Source organism: Callithrix jacchus, chromosome 2 (assembly GCF_049354715.1).
Source record: "Callithrix jacchus isolate 240 chromosome 2, calJac240_pri, whole genome shotgun sequence".
NCBI lineage: Eukaryota > Metazoa > Chordata > Mammalia > Primates > Cebidae > Callithrix > Callithrix jacchus.
The window spans coordinates 22,159,362-22,174,769 of record NC_133503.1 but is presented as its reverse complement, the minus strand read 5'-3'; the positions used below and the strand labels follow the sequence as shown (position 1 = coordinate 22,174,769).

The 15,408-nt window shown below is 43.3% G+C and overlaps 1 long non-coding RNA gene and 1 pseudogene across 2 annotated transcripts in view; one reads left to right on the top strand and one right to left on the bottom strand.

Annotated features, from left to right (window-relative positions):
- Nucleotides 1-13,070, bottom strand: part of LOC144580685 (uncharacterized) — a 61,025-nt gene extending 47,955 nt beyond the window's left edge. The window contains exon 1 of the long non-coding RNA XR_013530674.1: nt 12,941-13,070. This is a non-coding gene — a long non-coding RNA (uncharacterized LOC144580685). The remainder of the gene's footprint in view (nt 1-12,940) is intronic.
- Nucleotides 747-2,601, top strand: LOC144580682 (keratin, type II cytoskeletal 8 pseudogene; annotated as a pseudogene). Its single transcript, XR_013530670.1, has one exon. The product of XR_013530670.1 is annotated as a keratin, type II cytoskeletal 8 pseudogene (transcript).
- Nucleotides 13,071-15,408: the final 2,338 nt, after the last annotated feature.

Sequence of the window (15,408 nt, the reverse complement as noted above, 5' to 3'; positions counted from 1 at the left end):
ATGAAGGAAGAGGAAAAGTCTTTCGGCTATTTAAAGTATAGACCTTCCAGCCGGGCACGGTGGCCCAAGCCTGTAATCCCAGCACTTTGGGAGGCCGAGGCGGGTGGATCACGAGGTCAAGAGATCGAGACCATCCAGGTCAACATGGTGAAACCCCGTCTCTACTAAAGATACAAAAAAAATTAGCTGGGTATGGTGGCGTGTGCCTGTAATCCCAGCTGCTCAGAAGGCTGAGGCAGGAGAATTGCCTGAACCCAGGAGGCGGAGGTTGCGGACAGCCGAGATCGCGCCATTGCACTCCAGCCTGGGTAACAAGAGTATAACTCCGTCTCAAAAAAATAAATAAGAATAAAAATAAATAAAATAAATAAAGTATAGACCTTCCAGGGGTGACAGCAAGGGCAAAGGCTCTGAGACAGGAGGGTGTTTGATGTTGTTGAGGAACAGTAAGGAGGCCAATGTAGTTGGAACAAGGTGGATAAGGGGGCAAATTGTGGGAGGTGACAGCAATGAGGAAGTAGAGGCAGATCATGGAGAAATGATAAAGATTTTGGGCCAAGGTAAAGATTTTGAGCATTATCTCAAATAGAATGAAAGCACTTTGGGCATGAGGGAGACTGGGCAGTCTGAGAGGAGCTAGCAATGTGACAATTAATTAATTAATTAATTAATTAACTATTTATCTGGGGGAATCTAACTAAGGTCATGCTCATAGGGCAACTTATAACCTTAAAATGAATATGTTGAAGAAGCAGCTTCTCCGCTCCTTCTGGAATCTCTCCCTAGTTCAGCTCGCCTGCTTCCACTCCTGCCTCCACCATGTCCACCAGGGTGACCCATAAGTCCTACAAGGTGTCCACCTCTGGCCCCGGGGCCTTCAGCAGCCGCTCCTTAACGAGTGGGCCTAGTGCCCGCTTGAGCTTCTCCCGAGTGAGCAGTAGTGGCTTCCGGGGTGGCCTGGGTGCAGGCTATTTTGGGGCCAGCGGCATAGGCATGGGAGGCATCACCGCCGTCACCATCAACCAGAGCCTGCTGAACCCCATTAAGGAGGATGTGGACCCCAACATCCAGGCCGTGCGTACCCAGGAGAAGGAGCAGATCAAGACCCTCAACAACAAGTTTGCTTCCTTCATCGACAAGGTGCGGTTCCTGGAGCAGCAGAACAAGATGCTGGAGACCAAGTGGAGCCTCCTGCAGCAGCAGAAAACGGCTAGGAGCAACATGGATAACATGTTTGAGAACTACATCAACAACCTGAGGCGGCAGCTGGAGACTCTGGGCCAGGAGAAGCTGAAGCTGGAGGCAGAGCTTGGCAACATGCAGGGGCTGGTGGAGGACTTCAAGAACAAGTATGAGGAAGAGATCAATAAGCGTACAGAGATGGAGAATGAATTTGTCCTCATCAAGAAGGATGTGGATGAAGCTTACATGAACAAGGTAGAGCTGGAGTCTCGCCTGGAAGGACTGACTGACGAGATCAACTTCCTCAGGCAGCTGTATGAAGAGGAGATCCGGGAGCTGCAGTCCCAGATCTCCGACACGTCTGTGGTGCTGTCCATGGACAACAGCCGCTCTCTGGACATGGATGGCATCATTGCCGAGGTCAAGGCGCAGTACGAGGAGATCGCCAACCGCAGCCGGGCTGAGGCGGAGAGCATATACCAGATCAAGTATGAGGAGTTGCAGATGCTGGCTGGGAAGCACGGGGATGACCTGCGGCGTACGAAGACTGAGATCTCCGAGATGAACCGGAACATCAGCCGGCTCCAGGCTGAGATCGAGGGCCTCAAAGGCCAGAGGGCTTCCCTGGAGGCTGCCATTAGAGATGCTGAGGATCGCGGGGAGCGGGCACTCAAGGATGCTCATGACAAGCAGAAGGAGCTGGAGGCCGCCCTGCAGCGGGCCAAGCAGGACATGGCAAAGCAGCTGCGTGAGTACCAGGAGCTGATGAATGTCAAACTGGCCCTGGACATCGAGATCGCCACCTACCGCAAGCTACTGGAGGGCGAGGAGAGCCGGCTGGAGTCCGGGATGCAGAACATGAGTATCCACACGAAGACCACCAGCGGCTATGCAGGTGGTCTGAGCTCTGCCTATGGGGGCCTCACAAGCCCCGGCCTCAGCTATGGCCTGGGCTCCAGCTTTGGCTCTGTCGCGGGCTCCAGCTCCATCAGCCGCACCAGCTCCACCAAGGCTGTGGTTGTGAAGAAGATTGAGACCCGCGATGGGAGGCTGGTGTCTGAGTCCTCTGACATCCTGCCCAAGTGAACAGCTGCAACAGCCCCTCCCAGCCTGCCCTTCCCAGCCTGCCCCTCCCAGCCTGCCCCTCCTGAGGCTGCCCCAGAGCCCAGGAGGGAGGTTGCTGTGCAGGGGAGCGCAGGGAACAGGAGACCCACCTGACGCTCAGCCCTAGCCCTCAGCCCACCGGCGCTCAGCCCTCAGCCCACCGGCGCTCAGCCCTCAGCCCACCGGCGCTCAGCCCTAGCCCTCAGCCCACCGGCGGGGAGTTTACTGCCTGGGGACCCCCCTTGCCCATGCCTCCAGTTGCAAAACAATTCAATTGCTTTTTTTTTTTTGGTCCAAAATAAAATCTCAGCTAGCTCGGAAAAAAAAAAAAAAAAAAAAAAAAAAAATGAATATGTTAAGAAAGAAAAAAGGCTGGGTAAAAAACAGTGATCTATGCTTTCATCTCAAGAAGTCAGCAATAGACTAATAAATTAAACATGGTAGATTACAAGTATTGGTTTGTAAATACTCAAAATAACAAATTGATAATATTGGATATTCATATCCATGTACTAATACTTTCCAAATTGATCTACTAATACAATGTAATCCTAACAAAATTTCAGTGGATTTTTATAAAAGTTGACAGGCTGACTCTGAAACTGATATGGAAATGTGAAGGACCAACAATAATCAAGACCTCCTGAAAGAGAAAGGATAAGATAGAATGACTGGTTCTACTCATTAAAAGAGTTATTTTAGGCCAGGCATGGTGGCTCAAGCCTGTAATCCCAGCACTTTGGGAGGCAGAGGCGGACGGATAACCTGAGGTCAGGAGTTCGAGACCAGCCTGGCCAACATAGTGAAACCCTGTCACTACTAAAAATACAAAAATTAGCCCAGTCTGGTGGCACATGCCTGTAATCTAAGCTATTGGTGAGGCTGAGGCAAGAGAATTGCTTGAACTCAGGAGGCGGAGGTTACAGTGAGCCAAGATCACGCCACTGCACTCCAGCCTGAGTGACAGAGTGAGACTCAATCTCAGAAAAAAAAAAAGATTTATTTTAGGATAACATAATATTGGCACAAAGGTAGAGCAGTAGATCAATGGAGAAGAAGAGATAGCTCATGAATGTATAGATACTTGCCTAATGATGAGTCACGGAAAAGTACTGGAAAAAAAAAAATCTTTTCAATAAGTGGTACTAAGTTACTGCATATCCACATAAGAAAAATGAAACTTGATCTTTACTTCACATCATACATAAAAATCAAGTCTATGTGAATTATATATCTAAATGTGAAATACAAACCAATAATGCTTTAGAAAGATACCATAGGAGAATATCTTCACAATTTTGCAGTGTGAAAATAGTTTTTTTATTATTATTATTTTTTTTTTTTTTTGAAACAGGGTCTTGTTCTGTTGTCCAGGCTGGAGTGCAGAAGTGCCATCATGGCTCACTGCAGCTTCAACCTCTTGGGCTCAAGCAGATCCTCCCACCTCAGCTTCCTGAGTAGCTAGGACTACAGGCGCGAGCCACCATGCCTGGCTAATTTTTAAATTTTTTGTCAAGATAGGGTTTCCCTATGTTGTTCAGGCTGATCTTGAGCTCCTGGGCTCAAGCAATCCTCCTGCCTTAGCCTCCAAATGTGCTGGGATTACAGATGTGAGCCAGCCCAGGAAACAGCTTTTAAATTAAAAAATTCTAATGTGAAACAAAAGGATTAATAAATTAGCCTGAATTAAATTTAAGAACTTCTGGCTGTCAAAACCTACCATGAAGAGAGTGAAACAGCAAGCCACTGAGTGGGAGAAAATGTCTGCCACGCATGTAACCGATAAAGAGCTCATGCCAAAATTAAAGGCTTCTACAAATCAATAAGGCAAGACAGCCAATGGACAGATGGATTAAAAACTTCACAGATAACTGATAGACTGACAAGGTGCTTGGCCTCAAAAATAATCACGAATATACAAATTTAAATGACAATAAAATAACTGCAATCTCATCAGAATTGCTGAAATGTAAAAACTAGTCATTATTTTATTTTAATTTATTTTGGCAAAGGTGTAAAGCAAAGGAAACTCTCATGTGCTTACTTGTAGGAGCATATGTGTTTATATCCACTTTGGAAACCAGTTTGGTATGTCTACCAAAGTTGAATATACAAATGAACCCATGAGCTGGTTGTTTCATTCCTAAAATGGTATATCAAAAAGAAATGTATACCCTGTAATCCCAGCATATGGGGAAGCCAAGGCAGGAGGATCATTTGAGCCCAGAAGTTCAAGACCAGCCTGGGCAATACAGTAATACCTCCATCTCTATAAAAAATTTAAAAATGAACCGAGTGTGGTTACACATACCTGTAGTCCCAGCTACTCAGAAAGCTGAGGTGAGAGGATTACTTGAACCCAGGAGTTTGAGGCTGCAGTGAGTTATGATCGCACCACTGAATTCTAGCCTGGACAGCAGAGTGAGAGACTCTGTCTGAAAGAAAGAAAGAAAGACAGACAGACAGACAGAAAGAAAGAAAGAAAGAAAGAAAGAAAGAAAGAAAGAAAGAAAGAAAGAAGAAATTCATACATATATTCACAAAAAGAAATGTACAAAATGATACGTCAGTATAATTTGTTACAACCAACAACTCAAGCCAAATGTTCATCAGCAGGAGAATGTATAAAGATTGCATTTCATGACCAAGTGAGATTCATCCTGGAATGAAAGATTGGTTAGTTAAACATCCAAAATTCAATCAATGTAATATGCCATATCAACAGAATAAAAAAAGAAAAACCACATGATCTCCTCAATAGATGTTTTAAAAAGATTTTACAAAACCCAAAACTCTTCCATAATATTAAAAAGAATAAAAACTCAAAAAACCTAGGAATAGAAGGGACTTTCCTCAACCTAATTCAGAGAATCTGTGAAAAAAACTCACAGCTAACATCATACTTAATGATGAAAAACTGGATGTTTTCCCCTAAGATCAGAAACAAGACAAGAATATCTATTCTCACCACTTCTATTTAACATTATACTGAAAGTATTAGCCAGTGCAATTAGGAAACAAAAAAAGGAATTTAAAGGTATTCATATCGTGGAAAAGAGAAGTAAAATAATCTCTATTCAAAGATGACATAATCTTGAATATAAAAAATTCTAAGAGCAGCAAGAAATTATTCAAGTCAATAAATGAGTTTAACAGTGTAATTTATCAGGGTTTCCAAGGAAACAGAACCAAGAGAATATATATATATACACACAAACACACACACATTTAAATATATATAAATTTAAATGTACCTATGTATGTGATATATACATATATATATATATATCACACACACACATACACACACATAGAAAGAAATTTATTATAAGAGATTGGTTCATGTGATTATAGAAGCTGACTATTCCTAAAATCTGAAGCCTAAAAGCTGGGGACCCAGGGGAGCTTATGGCTTAGTTCTAGTTCTAGTCCAAACATCTGAGAACCAGGAAAGCTAATGTTGTCGATCTAGTTTGAAATCAGCAGACTCAAGATATAGTACGAGCTGATGTTCCAATTCAAGTCCAAAGGCAAGAAAAAACAGACATTATAGCTCAAAGGTAGTCAGGCAGGAGAAATTCCTTTTTATTTGTGGGGAGGGTCAGCCTTTTTCTCTATTCAGACTTTTAACTGATTAAAGTCCAGCTACATTACAAAGTATCTACTTCACCCAATCTATCAATTTAAATGTCACACTAATCCAAAACCTTCTCCCAGAAGCGGCCAGAATGTTTGACCAAATATGTGACCACCTCATGTCCCAGTCAAGTTGACACAAAAAATTAACCATCACAGCAAGGTTACATGAAACAAGATCAATAAACAAAAATTAATTGTATTTTTATATAATTGCAATGAACAATATGAGAGTTAAAGGAAAAATTCATTTATAATAGCATCAAAAAGTGTTAAATACTTAGGAATAAACTGAACAAAGGAAGTGCAAGAGTTATATGCTGAGAACTGTAAAACACTGTTGAGAAAAGAAAGATCTATATAAACAGAGAAAATCATGTATTCGTGAATTGGAGGACTTAACATTGTTAAGATGGCAATATTGACTAAACTGATATGTAAACTCAGCACATTCCCTATCAGAATCCCAACTGACTTCTTTGTACAAATTAACAAGTTGATTTAGAAATTTATATGGACTTGAAAGAGATCTGGAATTGCCATAATAATCCTAAAAAACAGAAGAATAAAGTATGAGGACTCAAATTTCTTTATTTCAAAACTTAGTACAAAACAACAATAATCAAGACAGTGTGGTACTGGCATAAGGAGAGGCATACAAATCAATGGAACAGAACATTGAGAGCACAGAAATAAACTCATATATCTATGGTCAGCTGATTTTGACAAGGGTGCCAAGACCCTTCAGTGGGGGAAAAATGGTCTTTTCAAAAAATGGTGCTGGATAACTGAATAGCCACATAAAAAAGAATAAACTTGAACTCTTACCTTGAAACATGCACAAAAATTTATTCAAAATAGGTAAAGGACCTAAATGTAACAAGAAAAACTATAAATCTCTTAGAAGAAAACACGGAGCAAATCTCCATGACCTAAAACTTGCAAAGAACTCTTACACATGAAACAGAAAGCATGGGCAGCAAAAGAGTACAATAGATAAATTGGACTTCATCAAAATGTAAAATGTCTGTTGTGTTTCAAGAGACATCATCAAGGAAATAAAAGCAACAGAATGAGAGAAAATGTTGGCAAATCATATATATAATAAGGGACTATTTTAGTCCATTTTGTGTTGCTATCAAGGAATATCTGAGGCTGAGTCACTTACATAGAAAAGAGGTTTATTTGGTTCATGGTTCTGCAGGCTGTACAAGAAGCATGGCACCAGCATCTGCTTCTTGTGAGGGCCTCGAGAAGCTTACACTCATTGCAGAAGGTGAAGGGGAGCCTGTGTGTGGATAGATCACATGGCGACAGAGGAAGCAAGAGAGGCCGGGGAGGTGCCAGGCTTTTCTGGACAACCAGCTCTCACAGGAGCTAACAAAGTAAGCAAACTCACTTATTACCATGAGGATGGCACTAAGACATGCATAAGGGTGCACCCCCATGACCTAAACACCTCCCATTAGGCCTCACCTCCAACACTGGGGATCAAATTTCAATATGAGGTTTGTGGGGACAAACATCTGAACTACAGCAGGAACTTATATCTACAACATATAAAGGACTCTTACAGTTCAATAAAATGAAGACAAATGACCCAATTTTTAAGATGGCCAAAGAATCTGAATAGACATTTCTCCAAGAAAGATATTAAATGGCCAAGAAACACCTTAAAAAGTACTCAAATCATTATCATTAGAGAAATGCAAATCAAAACCTCAGTGAGATACCACTTCACACCCACAAGTATGGCTAGAATCAAAAACCAGATGCTGGTGCGATGCTTCTTGTGCAGCCTGCAGAACCATGAGGCAAGTTAATTCCTTTTCTTTATAAATTACCCAGCCTTGGTTAACGAATATTGGTAAGGATGTGGAGAAATTAGAACCCCCACACACTACTGATGGGAATGTAAAATGGTGCAGCCACTTTAAAAAATAATCTGACCATTCCTCAAATAATTAAACATAGAGGGCTGGGCACAGTGGCTCAAGCCTGTAATCCCAGCACTTTGGGAGGCCAAGGCGGGTGGATCACAAAGTCAAGAGATCGAGACCATCCTGATCAACTTGGTGAAATCCCGTCTCTACTAAAAATACAAAAATTAGCTGGGCATGGTGGCGTGCACTTGTACTCCCAGCTACTTGGGAGGCTGAGACAGGAGAACTGTCTGAACCCAGGAGGCGGAGGTTGCGGTGAACCAAGATCGTGCCATTGCACTCCAGCCTGGGTAACAAGAGCGAAACTGTCTTCAAAAAAAAAAAAATAGTTTTCACATGACTCAGCAATTCCAACTCTAGGTAAGTACCCCCCAAAAATAAAAATTTATGTCCACACAGAAGCTTGTACACAAATGCCATAGTAGCTTTAGTCCTAACAGTTGAAAGGTGGAAACAACCCAAATGTTCATCAATGGACAAATGAATTAACAAGATGTGACATATCCATACAACGGAATATTATTATTTGGCTATAGAAAGGAAAGGAGTACTGATACAAGAATGCACCTTGAAAACATTATACTACGTGAAAGAAGCCAGACAGGAAAGAACACATATCATATGATTCTACTCATATGACAGTCCAGAATAGGAAAATCTGTAGATATTTAAATTAGAGTAGGGGTTATTTATGGGGGCCAGGGTGGTAGGTAAGTACTAGCTAAAAGATATGGGATTTCATCTCAAGGGGATGCAAAGTTTCTAAAATTGTGGTGGCTCACACCTATAATCCCAGCATTTTGGGAGGCTGAGGTGGGAGGATCACTTGAGCCTAGGAGTTTAAGACCAGCCCCGGCAACAGAGTGAGACCTTTACAAAAAATTTAAAAATTGGGCCGGGCGCGGTGGCTCAAGCCTGTAATCCCAGCACTTTGGGAGGCCGAGGCGGGTGGATCACGAGTTCAACAGATCGAGACCATCCTGGTCAACATGGTGAAACCTCGTCTCTACTAAAAATACAAAAAATTAGCTGGGCATGGTGGCGCGTGCCTGTAATTCCAGCTACTCAGGAGGCTGAGGCAGGAGAAGTGCCTGAACCCAGGAGGCGGAGGTTGGTGTGAGCCGAGATCGCGCCATTGCACTCCAGCCTGGGTGACAAGAGCGAAACTCCGTCTCAAAAAAAAAAAAAAATTGGCTAAGTGCCATGGTACATGCCTGTAGTCCCACCTACTCAGGAGGCTGAGGCAAGAGGATTGCTTGAGCCCAGGAGGTCTAGGCTGCAGTGAGTTATGATTTCAATGCTGCACTCCAGCCAGAGTAACAGAGCAAGACGCTGTCTCAAATCAAAAATAATAAATAAAAATTGTGTAAAATTTAGTATGTTCACATGTGTAAACATACGTGTGTAATCATATGTGAATATACTAAATTTTACACAATTTTATATTTACAATTGTTACATGTATGTGAATATATTAAAAGTCATTGAATTGTATACTTTAAATGGGCAAACTTTATAGTATATGAATTATATCTTAATAAGGCTGTTTTTTAAAAAGAAGAAATACTAAATTTTAAAGACAGTACAAAAAATATACAAGGCATCTCATTAGTTAATTTTTACATTGATTACATTTTCAGATGATAATATTTTGTATATATTGGGTTATATAAAATACACTGTTAAAATTAATTTCATCTGTTTCTTTTTATTTTTTAATATGGCTACTAAAAAAATTCAAAATTACATACATGGCTCACTTTATATTTCTGTTGGACAGTGCTGCTCTAGAGATTTTACACAAATGACTTAAGCATTCTGAACCCCAACTTCCTTGTATGTTATGAGGCTGTAATAATAGTACTGGCTTCACACAGTTATGGCGAGGATTAAATGGTTTTAAACTTAGCATTTGGATGTTAGTTTTTACTCTAAGTATTAGTTCTTATTATCAGGGAAGCCCCTGGGTACCACTGAGTACAGTGGTCATGTCAAAAACCCCCAGTAGACTCCTTGGATTTATTTTACTATATAAAACAATTTTAGAAATGAATTTTAGAAGCCATCACACCCAGGAATCACCAGCTGTCACCTTGCCAAACTGTTGTTGAATAACCCCATGGTTTCAAAACTTGAATTTTATCGTGGGACTGTAGTCTCTACTTTGCTGTAGGCCTAACCAGCCCTATTCCCTTAGCAGAGCCTCACACTTGAGTTACCTCCTTGGTATTGAAGGTATTTGTATTTATACCTGATCCTTCACTAGTCCAAGCCCCTTATCTTCCTGATGAAGAAACTGGGGCCCGTGGAAAGAACACTGAGCGGCTAAGTGCAGAATTCAGCCTGGAAAGGACCAGGCCAGCCCTCACACATGCAGGGCAATGTCCAGAGGACCCTGACTAGCAGGGTCTGCAACACAGGCTGTTTAGCTTGTGTGCTAACATGCTATCCTTGGGAGTCTTGGTGGGACTTTCAATCTTCTTTAGTTTATTGCCACTGGAGAAATAAATCATTACTGGCACTCATGATACATTTAATGCAGACCAGGGGATCATTCTGATGGGAAGGGAGAGAAGATGGCACTTGGAACTCAGAAGTTCCCAATGGCCTGGTTTAACATACCCAAAAAATCCAACTCTGTGTAAATCTGTCAGTTAGTCATCTCTGCGTAAATCTGTCAGTTAGTCATCTCTGCAGCACTGATCTTCTCCCTTTTATTTCCTTCCTCATATTTGTTTATCAAATAATACTTAACAAAGCTCAATCATTTGATTCCCAGGGTAACCCCACGAAGAAATGCAACCTGGGATAATTACCCCCATTTCATTCTTGAGGCCCAAACTGGGTCTACCAGAAGACAGGAATGGTAGAGCTAAGCAAGGACCAGAAGAGAGTTTGGCAAAGTTCACTGAATGGCATATTTTGGTTTTTCCATAACCAAATATCACCTGCATTATATAGTTATTGCCTTTCTTTTTCTTTTTTCTTTTTGCTCTGTCACACCAGTGCGGCAGTATGATCATAGCTCCTGACTGCAGCCTCGAACACCCTGTCTCAAGTGATCTTCCCACTCCTCCCACCTCAGCCTCCTCAGCAGCCGAGACTACAGGTACGTACCCCATGCCTGGCTTTTTTTTTTTTTTTTTTTTTTGAGTCTCACTACATTGCCCAGAATGATCTCGAACTCCTGGCTTCAAGTAATCTTCCCGCCTTTTGTTTTTATTTTTCTTTAACAGCACTTACTGTTTTTGTGAAAGTCATCTGATGTTGAAAGGGAATTTTCCTTCAGTGTGTTCGGTAGAAAACCAGTATCACGTGCCATTAATAGAAGGTTTATATTTATAATACAAAACAATTCTAATTAGAAACTGTTGTCTGGAGAGCTTCTAAAAATCCTAATGCCCAAGCCAGAACTTAGAGCTATTAAATTGGAATTCCTCTAGGGAGGAAGCAATCAGGCGTAAGTAATTTTTTAAAGCTCTCCCCAGGAAATAGCATCATGCAGCCAAGGATGAGAACCTCTAGAATAGATGCTATTGCCTGCTAATGCCTCTGAGGCTGAAGAGTGCTTGCCCTCTCTTCAGAAGAGAGACCGACAAGTGATAGGGAGGTATTAAAGAGACACTAGCCTAAAACCAAGACTTTCTCCTTAGCATCAAAAGAACTGAAAAGTAACTTTGAAATGGGGAAAGTTCTCATTGGTGATTTGTTACTGTTAATGAGTCCCTCCTTTGCAGTCTAAAACCACCTCACAGGGCACTTGCCCTTTGGAAAACACTGGATCAGAAGACCCCAGGTGGTGTGCTTTCTATTCCTGTGCCCTTTCAGCTCCAGAAGCTACTTTCCCAGCCAAAGACTCCCACAAGGTCACTGGAGAACCCCTACTCAGCTCTGAGTGTTCTCCAGCAGGGACTCCAAATGCCTGCATTTACATCACACTGTCAGATCCATCTTTCTATTTCAAAATGACTCTTCTCAGTGGTTCACATTAGATAACCTTAAGGCAAAACCGGATCTCTGTCTCCTTTCATTTCCTCTCAAGAAGCCCCTTGTTTTCTCCCAGGAATGTCTGCCCTGGAGAAAACTTAAGTCAGCCCTGCCCTTTTGGATCTTAAAAGGACGTATCGCTAGGGAAGAGGGAGAAAGAGGAGACTGACTTGGTGCAGATCCCTGCATGACTCTGAGAGGGTCTTCTGCTGTGAAGTTTCTCTTTCATCCCTCATCTCTGAACACACACAAGACGATTCTAACGGAGAGATGCATTAGAATGAAAGCCGGACTTTTGGGTGGAGATTCCAGATCTCCATGACATCATTTTCTTATCTGGCTTGGGACATCACTGCAATAACTGAGTACCGGCCTGTGTGGACTCCAGTTTGAAGAGCTGCCCCAGAAGGACTATGTGGCCTCAAGAGCAAGCAGTTTGTCTCACTAGGCAGGTTGCTGAGCAAACCTCTGATCTGCTCACTTCCCACATTTACAACCCAGAATGCTGACACAGTGTCTACCACCAGACAGGCAGGTTGCTTTACTGTCTTGTCAGCAGAATCCATCCCTCTTGTTTCCCTTAGAGCCTAAGGTTCTGCTTTGAGGTCTCCTCCGTATTCACCATCTCAGAGTTACACAGTCCCTCCTCCTAGCCTTAGCTCTTGTTGTGCCCATAGTCCAGAATGTTCTTATGCCCCATCCCTGACTGTCCAAAGCCTACCCACCCTCAAAGCTGATTGTAAATGTCACATCCTCCATGAAGCCTAAGATGATTCCTCCAGTCAAATAACAGTAATGGAATTAACAAAAAATAACAGTAATAATAATAACCTACATTTATTGAGTGCTGCTGTGGTCAGGCAACGGGCTAAGATCTCACATGCATAATCTCAACCAAATCATATACTAGATGTATCTCATTATCCCTGCCCTTTTGAGATCAACTTACTTGTTCTCTCTGTGCCTCATTTTTCTCAGCTATCAATGGGGATTATAATATGTCTTCCTTGTAAGATTGTTTTAAGTATAAAATAAGCTGGTGTATATAAAGCATGCAGCAGAGTACCTGATACCATTGTCCGACCTACCCTCTGCGGGAAGACAGAGCTCGTTCAGAAAAAACCGGGCCGCAGGTTAGAAGAAAGTCTTAAGTTCAGGCTTTATTGAGAGGAAAGAGGCTCCGGGCGGGCTAGTCAGGAAGAACAGGAAAATGGCCGCGCTGCTCAGAGGAGCAGGGTTCTTTTATAGTGGGCTGAAGGGCCGGGGGAGTGGGGAAGCCGAGAGAGCCGAGGTGGTGGGCAACGGTTGGTCAGTTTGAAATGCCGGGCGGGGAAGCCGCGCGGCGGGAAGCTGGGGAGAGCTGATGAGGCGGGTGGTGATTGGTCAGCCGGTTGCCGGGCGGGAGGTGGCTGCGGCCGGGCGGGAAGGCTAGAGCGGTATGTAGAGTGAGAGATCAGGGAGCCTCTTTGTGGGGGGGGGGGGGGGGAGAGCTTTCACGATAGGGGCAGAGTTTTCCAAACAACCATGCTTTTGGCTTAGCGAATATCATTAGTTTTTGTAACAACTTTAAGGTCTGTGTTTGTACTGATAAGGACAGGAGGTATGGAAACTCTGGGTAGAAGAGGGTAGGGTCCCTGGTGAGGAGTCCACCCTCAAGCCTGGACCTACAGCCCTAGATAAGAACTTCACATCCTTGTTTTCCCACTCGAATGTTGCCTTTTCCAAAACCACCCTGGCCTGCCATGCCCCACCTCCACCCTATACCCATAAAAACTCCAAGCTCCACTGGCAGAAGAGCAGAGCCTTGCAGCAGACATGGAGGGAAGAGAAGTACCTGAACATCAAGAGGAGAAGAGGCAGCTAGACAACAGACTATAGTCAGAGAGGAGTTTGGCCAAGTGGCCAAACTCCAGAGGAAGAGTATCTTCCCACTCTATCCCCTTTCTAGCTGCCTATTCCACTGAGAGCCACTTCCACCACTTAATAGTCTCTGCATTCACCATCCTTCAAGTTCGTGTGACCTGATGCTTCCTGGACTCCAGACAAGAAGCCAGGTACCAAGAGGGCAGGGTGTAAAAGGCTGTCATTCTGACCCTCCACTGAGTTGGTAAACACTTAGCCATCTGTGGAAAGCAAATGCTAAAAGAGCATTGTTTATAACACATGCCATCTTGGGCTCCAGAGGTCACAGACAACCCCTAGATGCTGCCGCGGCTGGCACAGGGTTTGTTCCTGATGGCAGCCAAAGGCACTCACCCTGGCTCCTGCTCCTGCTCCTGCTCTCCTGTGTGCTCCCCTTCCTGCAAGGGGTTTGAGTGCAGTGGCCAAATAAACAAGCCACCCCGTCACAAGTCCCATGAGGGGGTCAAGGGAACTCCCCCACCTCAGTATTATTCTCATCTTACAGATGAGGAAACCAAGCAATAGAGACGTTGAGTAAACAGTCCAAGTTCAGTGAGAAGCAAGAATTTTACTTCCCTCTGGTCTTCACTGAACTTTGCTCATCACAAAGATGATGTAAGGATAATCTTCCAGTTGCCATGGGAACTCATTTCATCAGCATCTCAGCCGTCCTGGAAGATTTGCATACATGACATTATGCAAAAAGAGAAAGTTAAATTGACTTGAAGTCAACTGGCTCTACTAGCTACTGTCCTCTGAGACACTGTGATATTTACATTGCATCATGGTTCAGGGTATTCGAAAGACAGGTGTGCGCATTAATCCGCATACTTTCACTCACCAGGAATGTGATCCAGCTAAGGAAGCAGATGAGAGAGACCAAGGAACATGCTGGTGGAGCAGGTGTTGAATTCCTTCCCTGCATTTCTGCTCTTCCGCTCTTTAATTGGCATCTGGCCGGATGTTCCTGATTGCCGAGGCAACGCCTAAGGCTTAGCCGGCTTAACTGCAGGTCTGCACAATAATAAACTCTTCAGAATTTCAGCACTAATTTCTTCATTAAGGGCCCCAGAATTATGGTTGCATATCACCTACTCATTTCCTCTTGGTTCTACCTCACATGCTTTCATACTGTTGCTGACCATCTGTACATGTTACTCACCCCTTTCCTCCTTCCCTCTATTCAAATAAGCCAGGCTGGGTTAGCACTCCGGATGCATCCCTGTTGATGGCTGGACAAATAGTATACAGTTTCCAGAAAGGGTGACAACTTTCCTTCCTGGAATCCCTGCACAAAATGCAGGGTCACATATGGCCCTGAGGAGGGATTTGGTGGCAAAGAGATATCTGAGTTTCATAGTTTGAAAGTACTACGCTGGCTGTGGTTCCAAGCTGTCTACCAGGTCACCCTGTGGTGGCATAGTAAATTCACAGGACTGTGGTTTAAATTTTCCGAGGGAAAGAAGGGATCTTCCGGATCTGGTGAATACTGCACAAACCCAGGGTTGTTCATGGTTTCAGCATTAGATCACATCATACTCCTTTCAGTGATGGCATTATTTGGGGGAAACCATGTTTTTGGCAGTTACTGTGACAAAACGCAAGTGCCACAAGGAAATCAGTGTGGAACAGGAAATGAAAGTGTCAGTGCGCA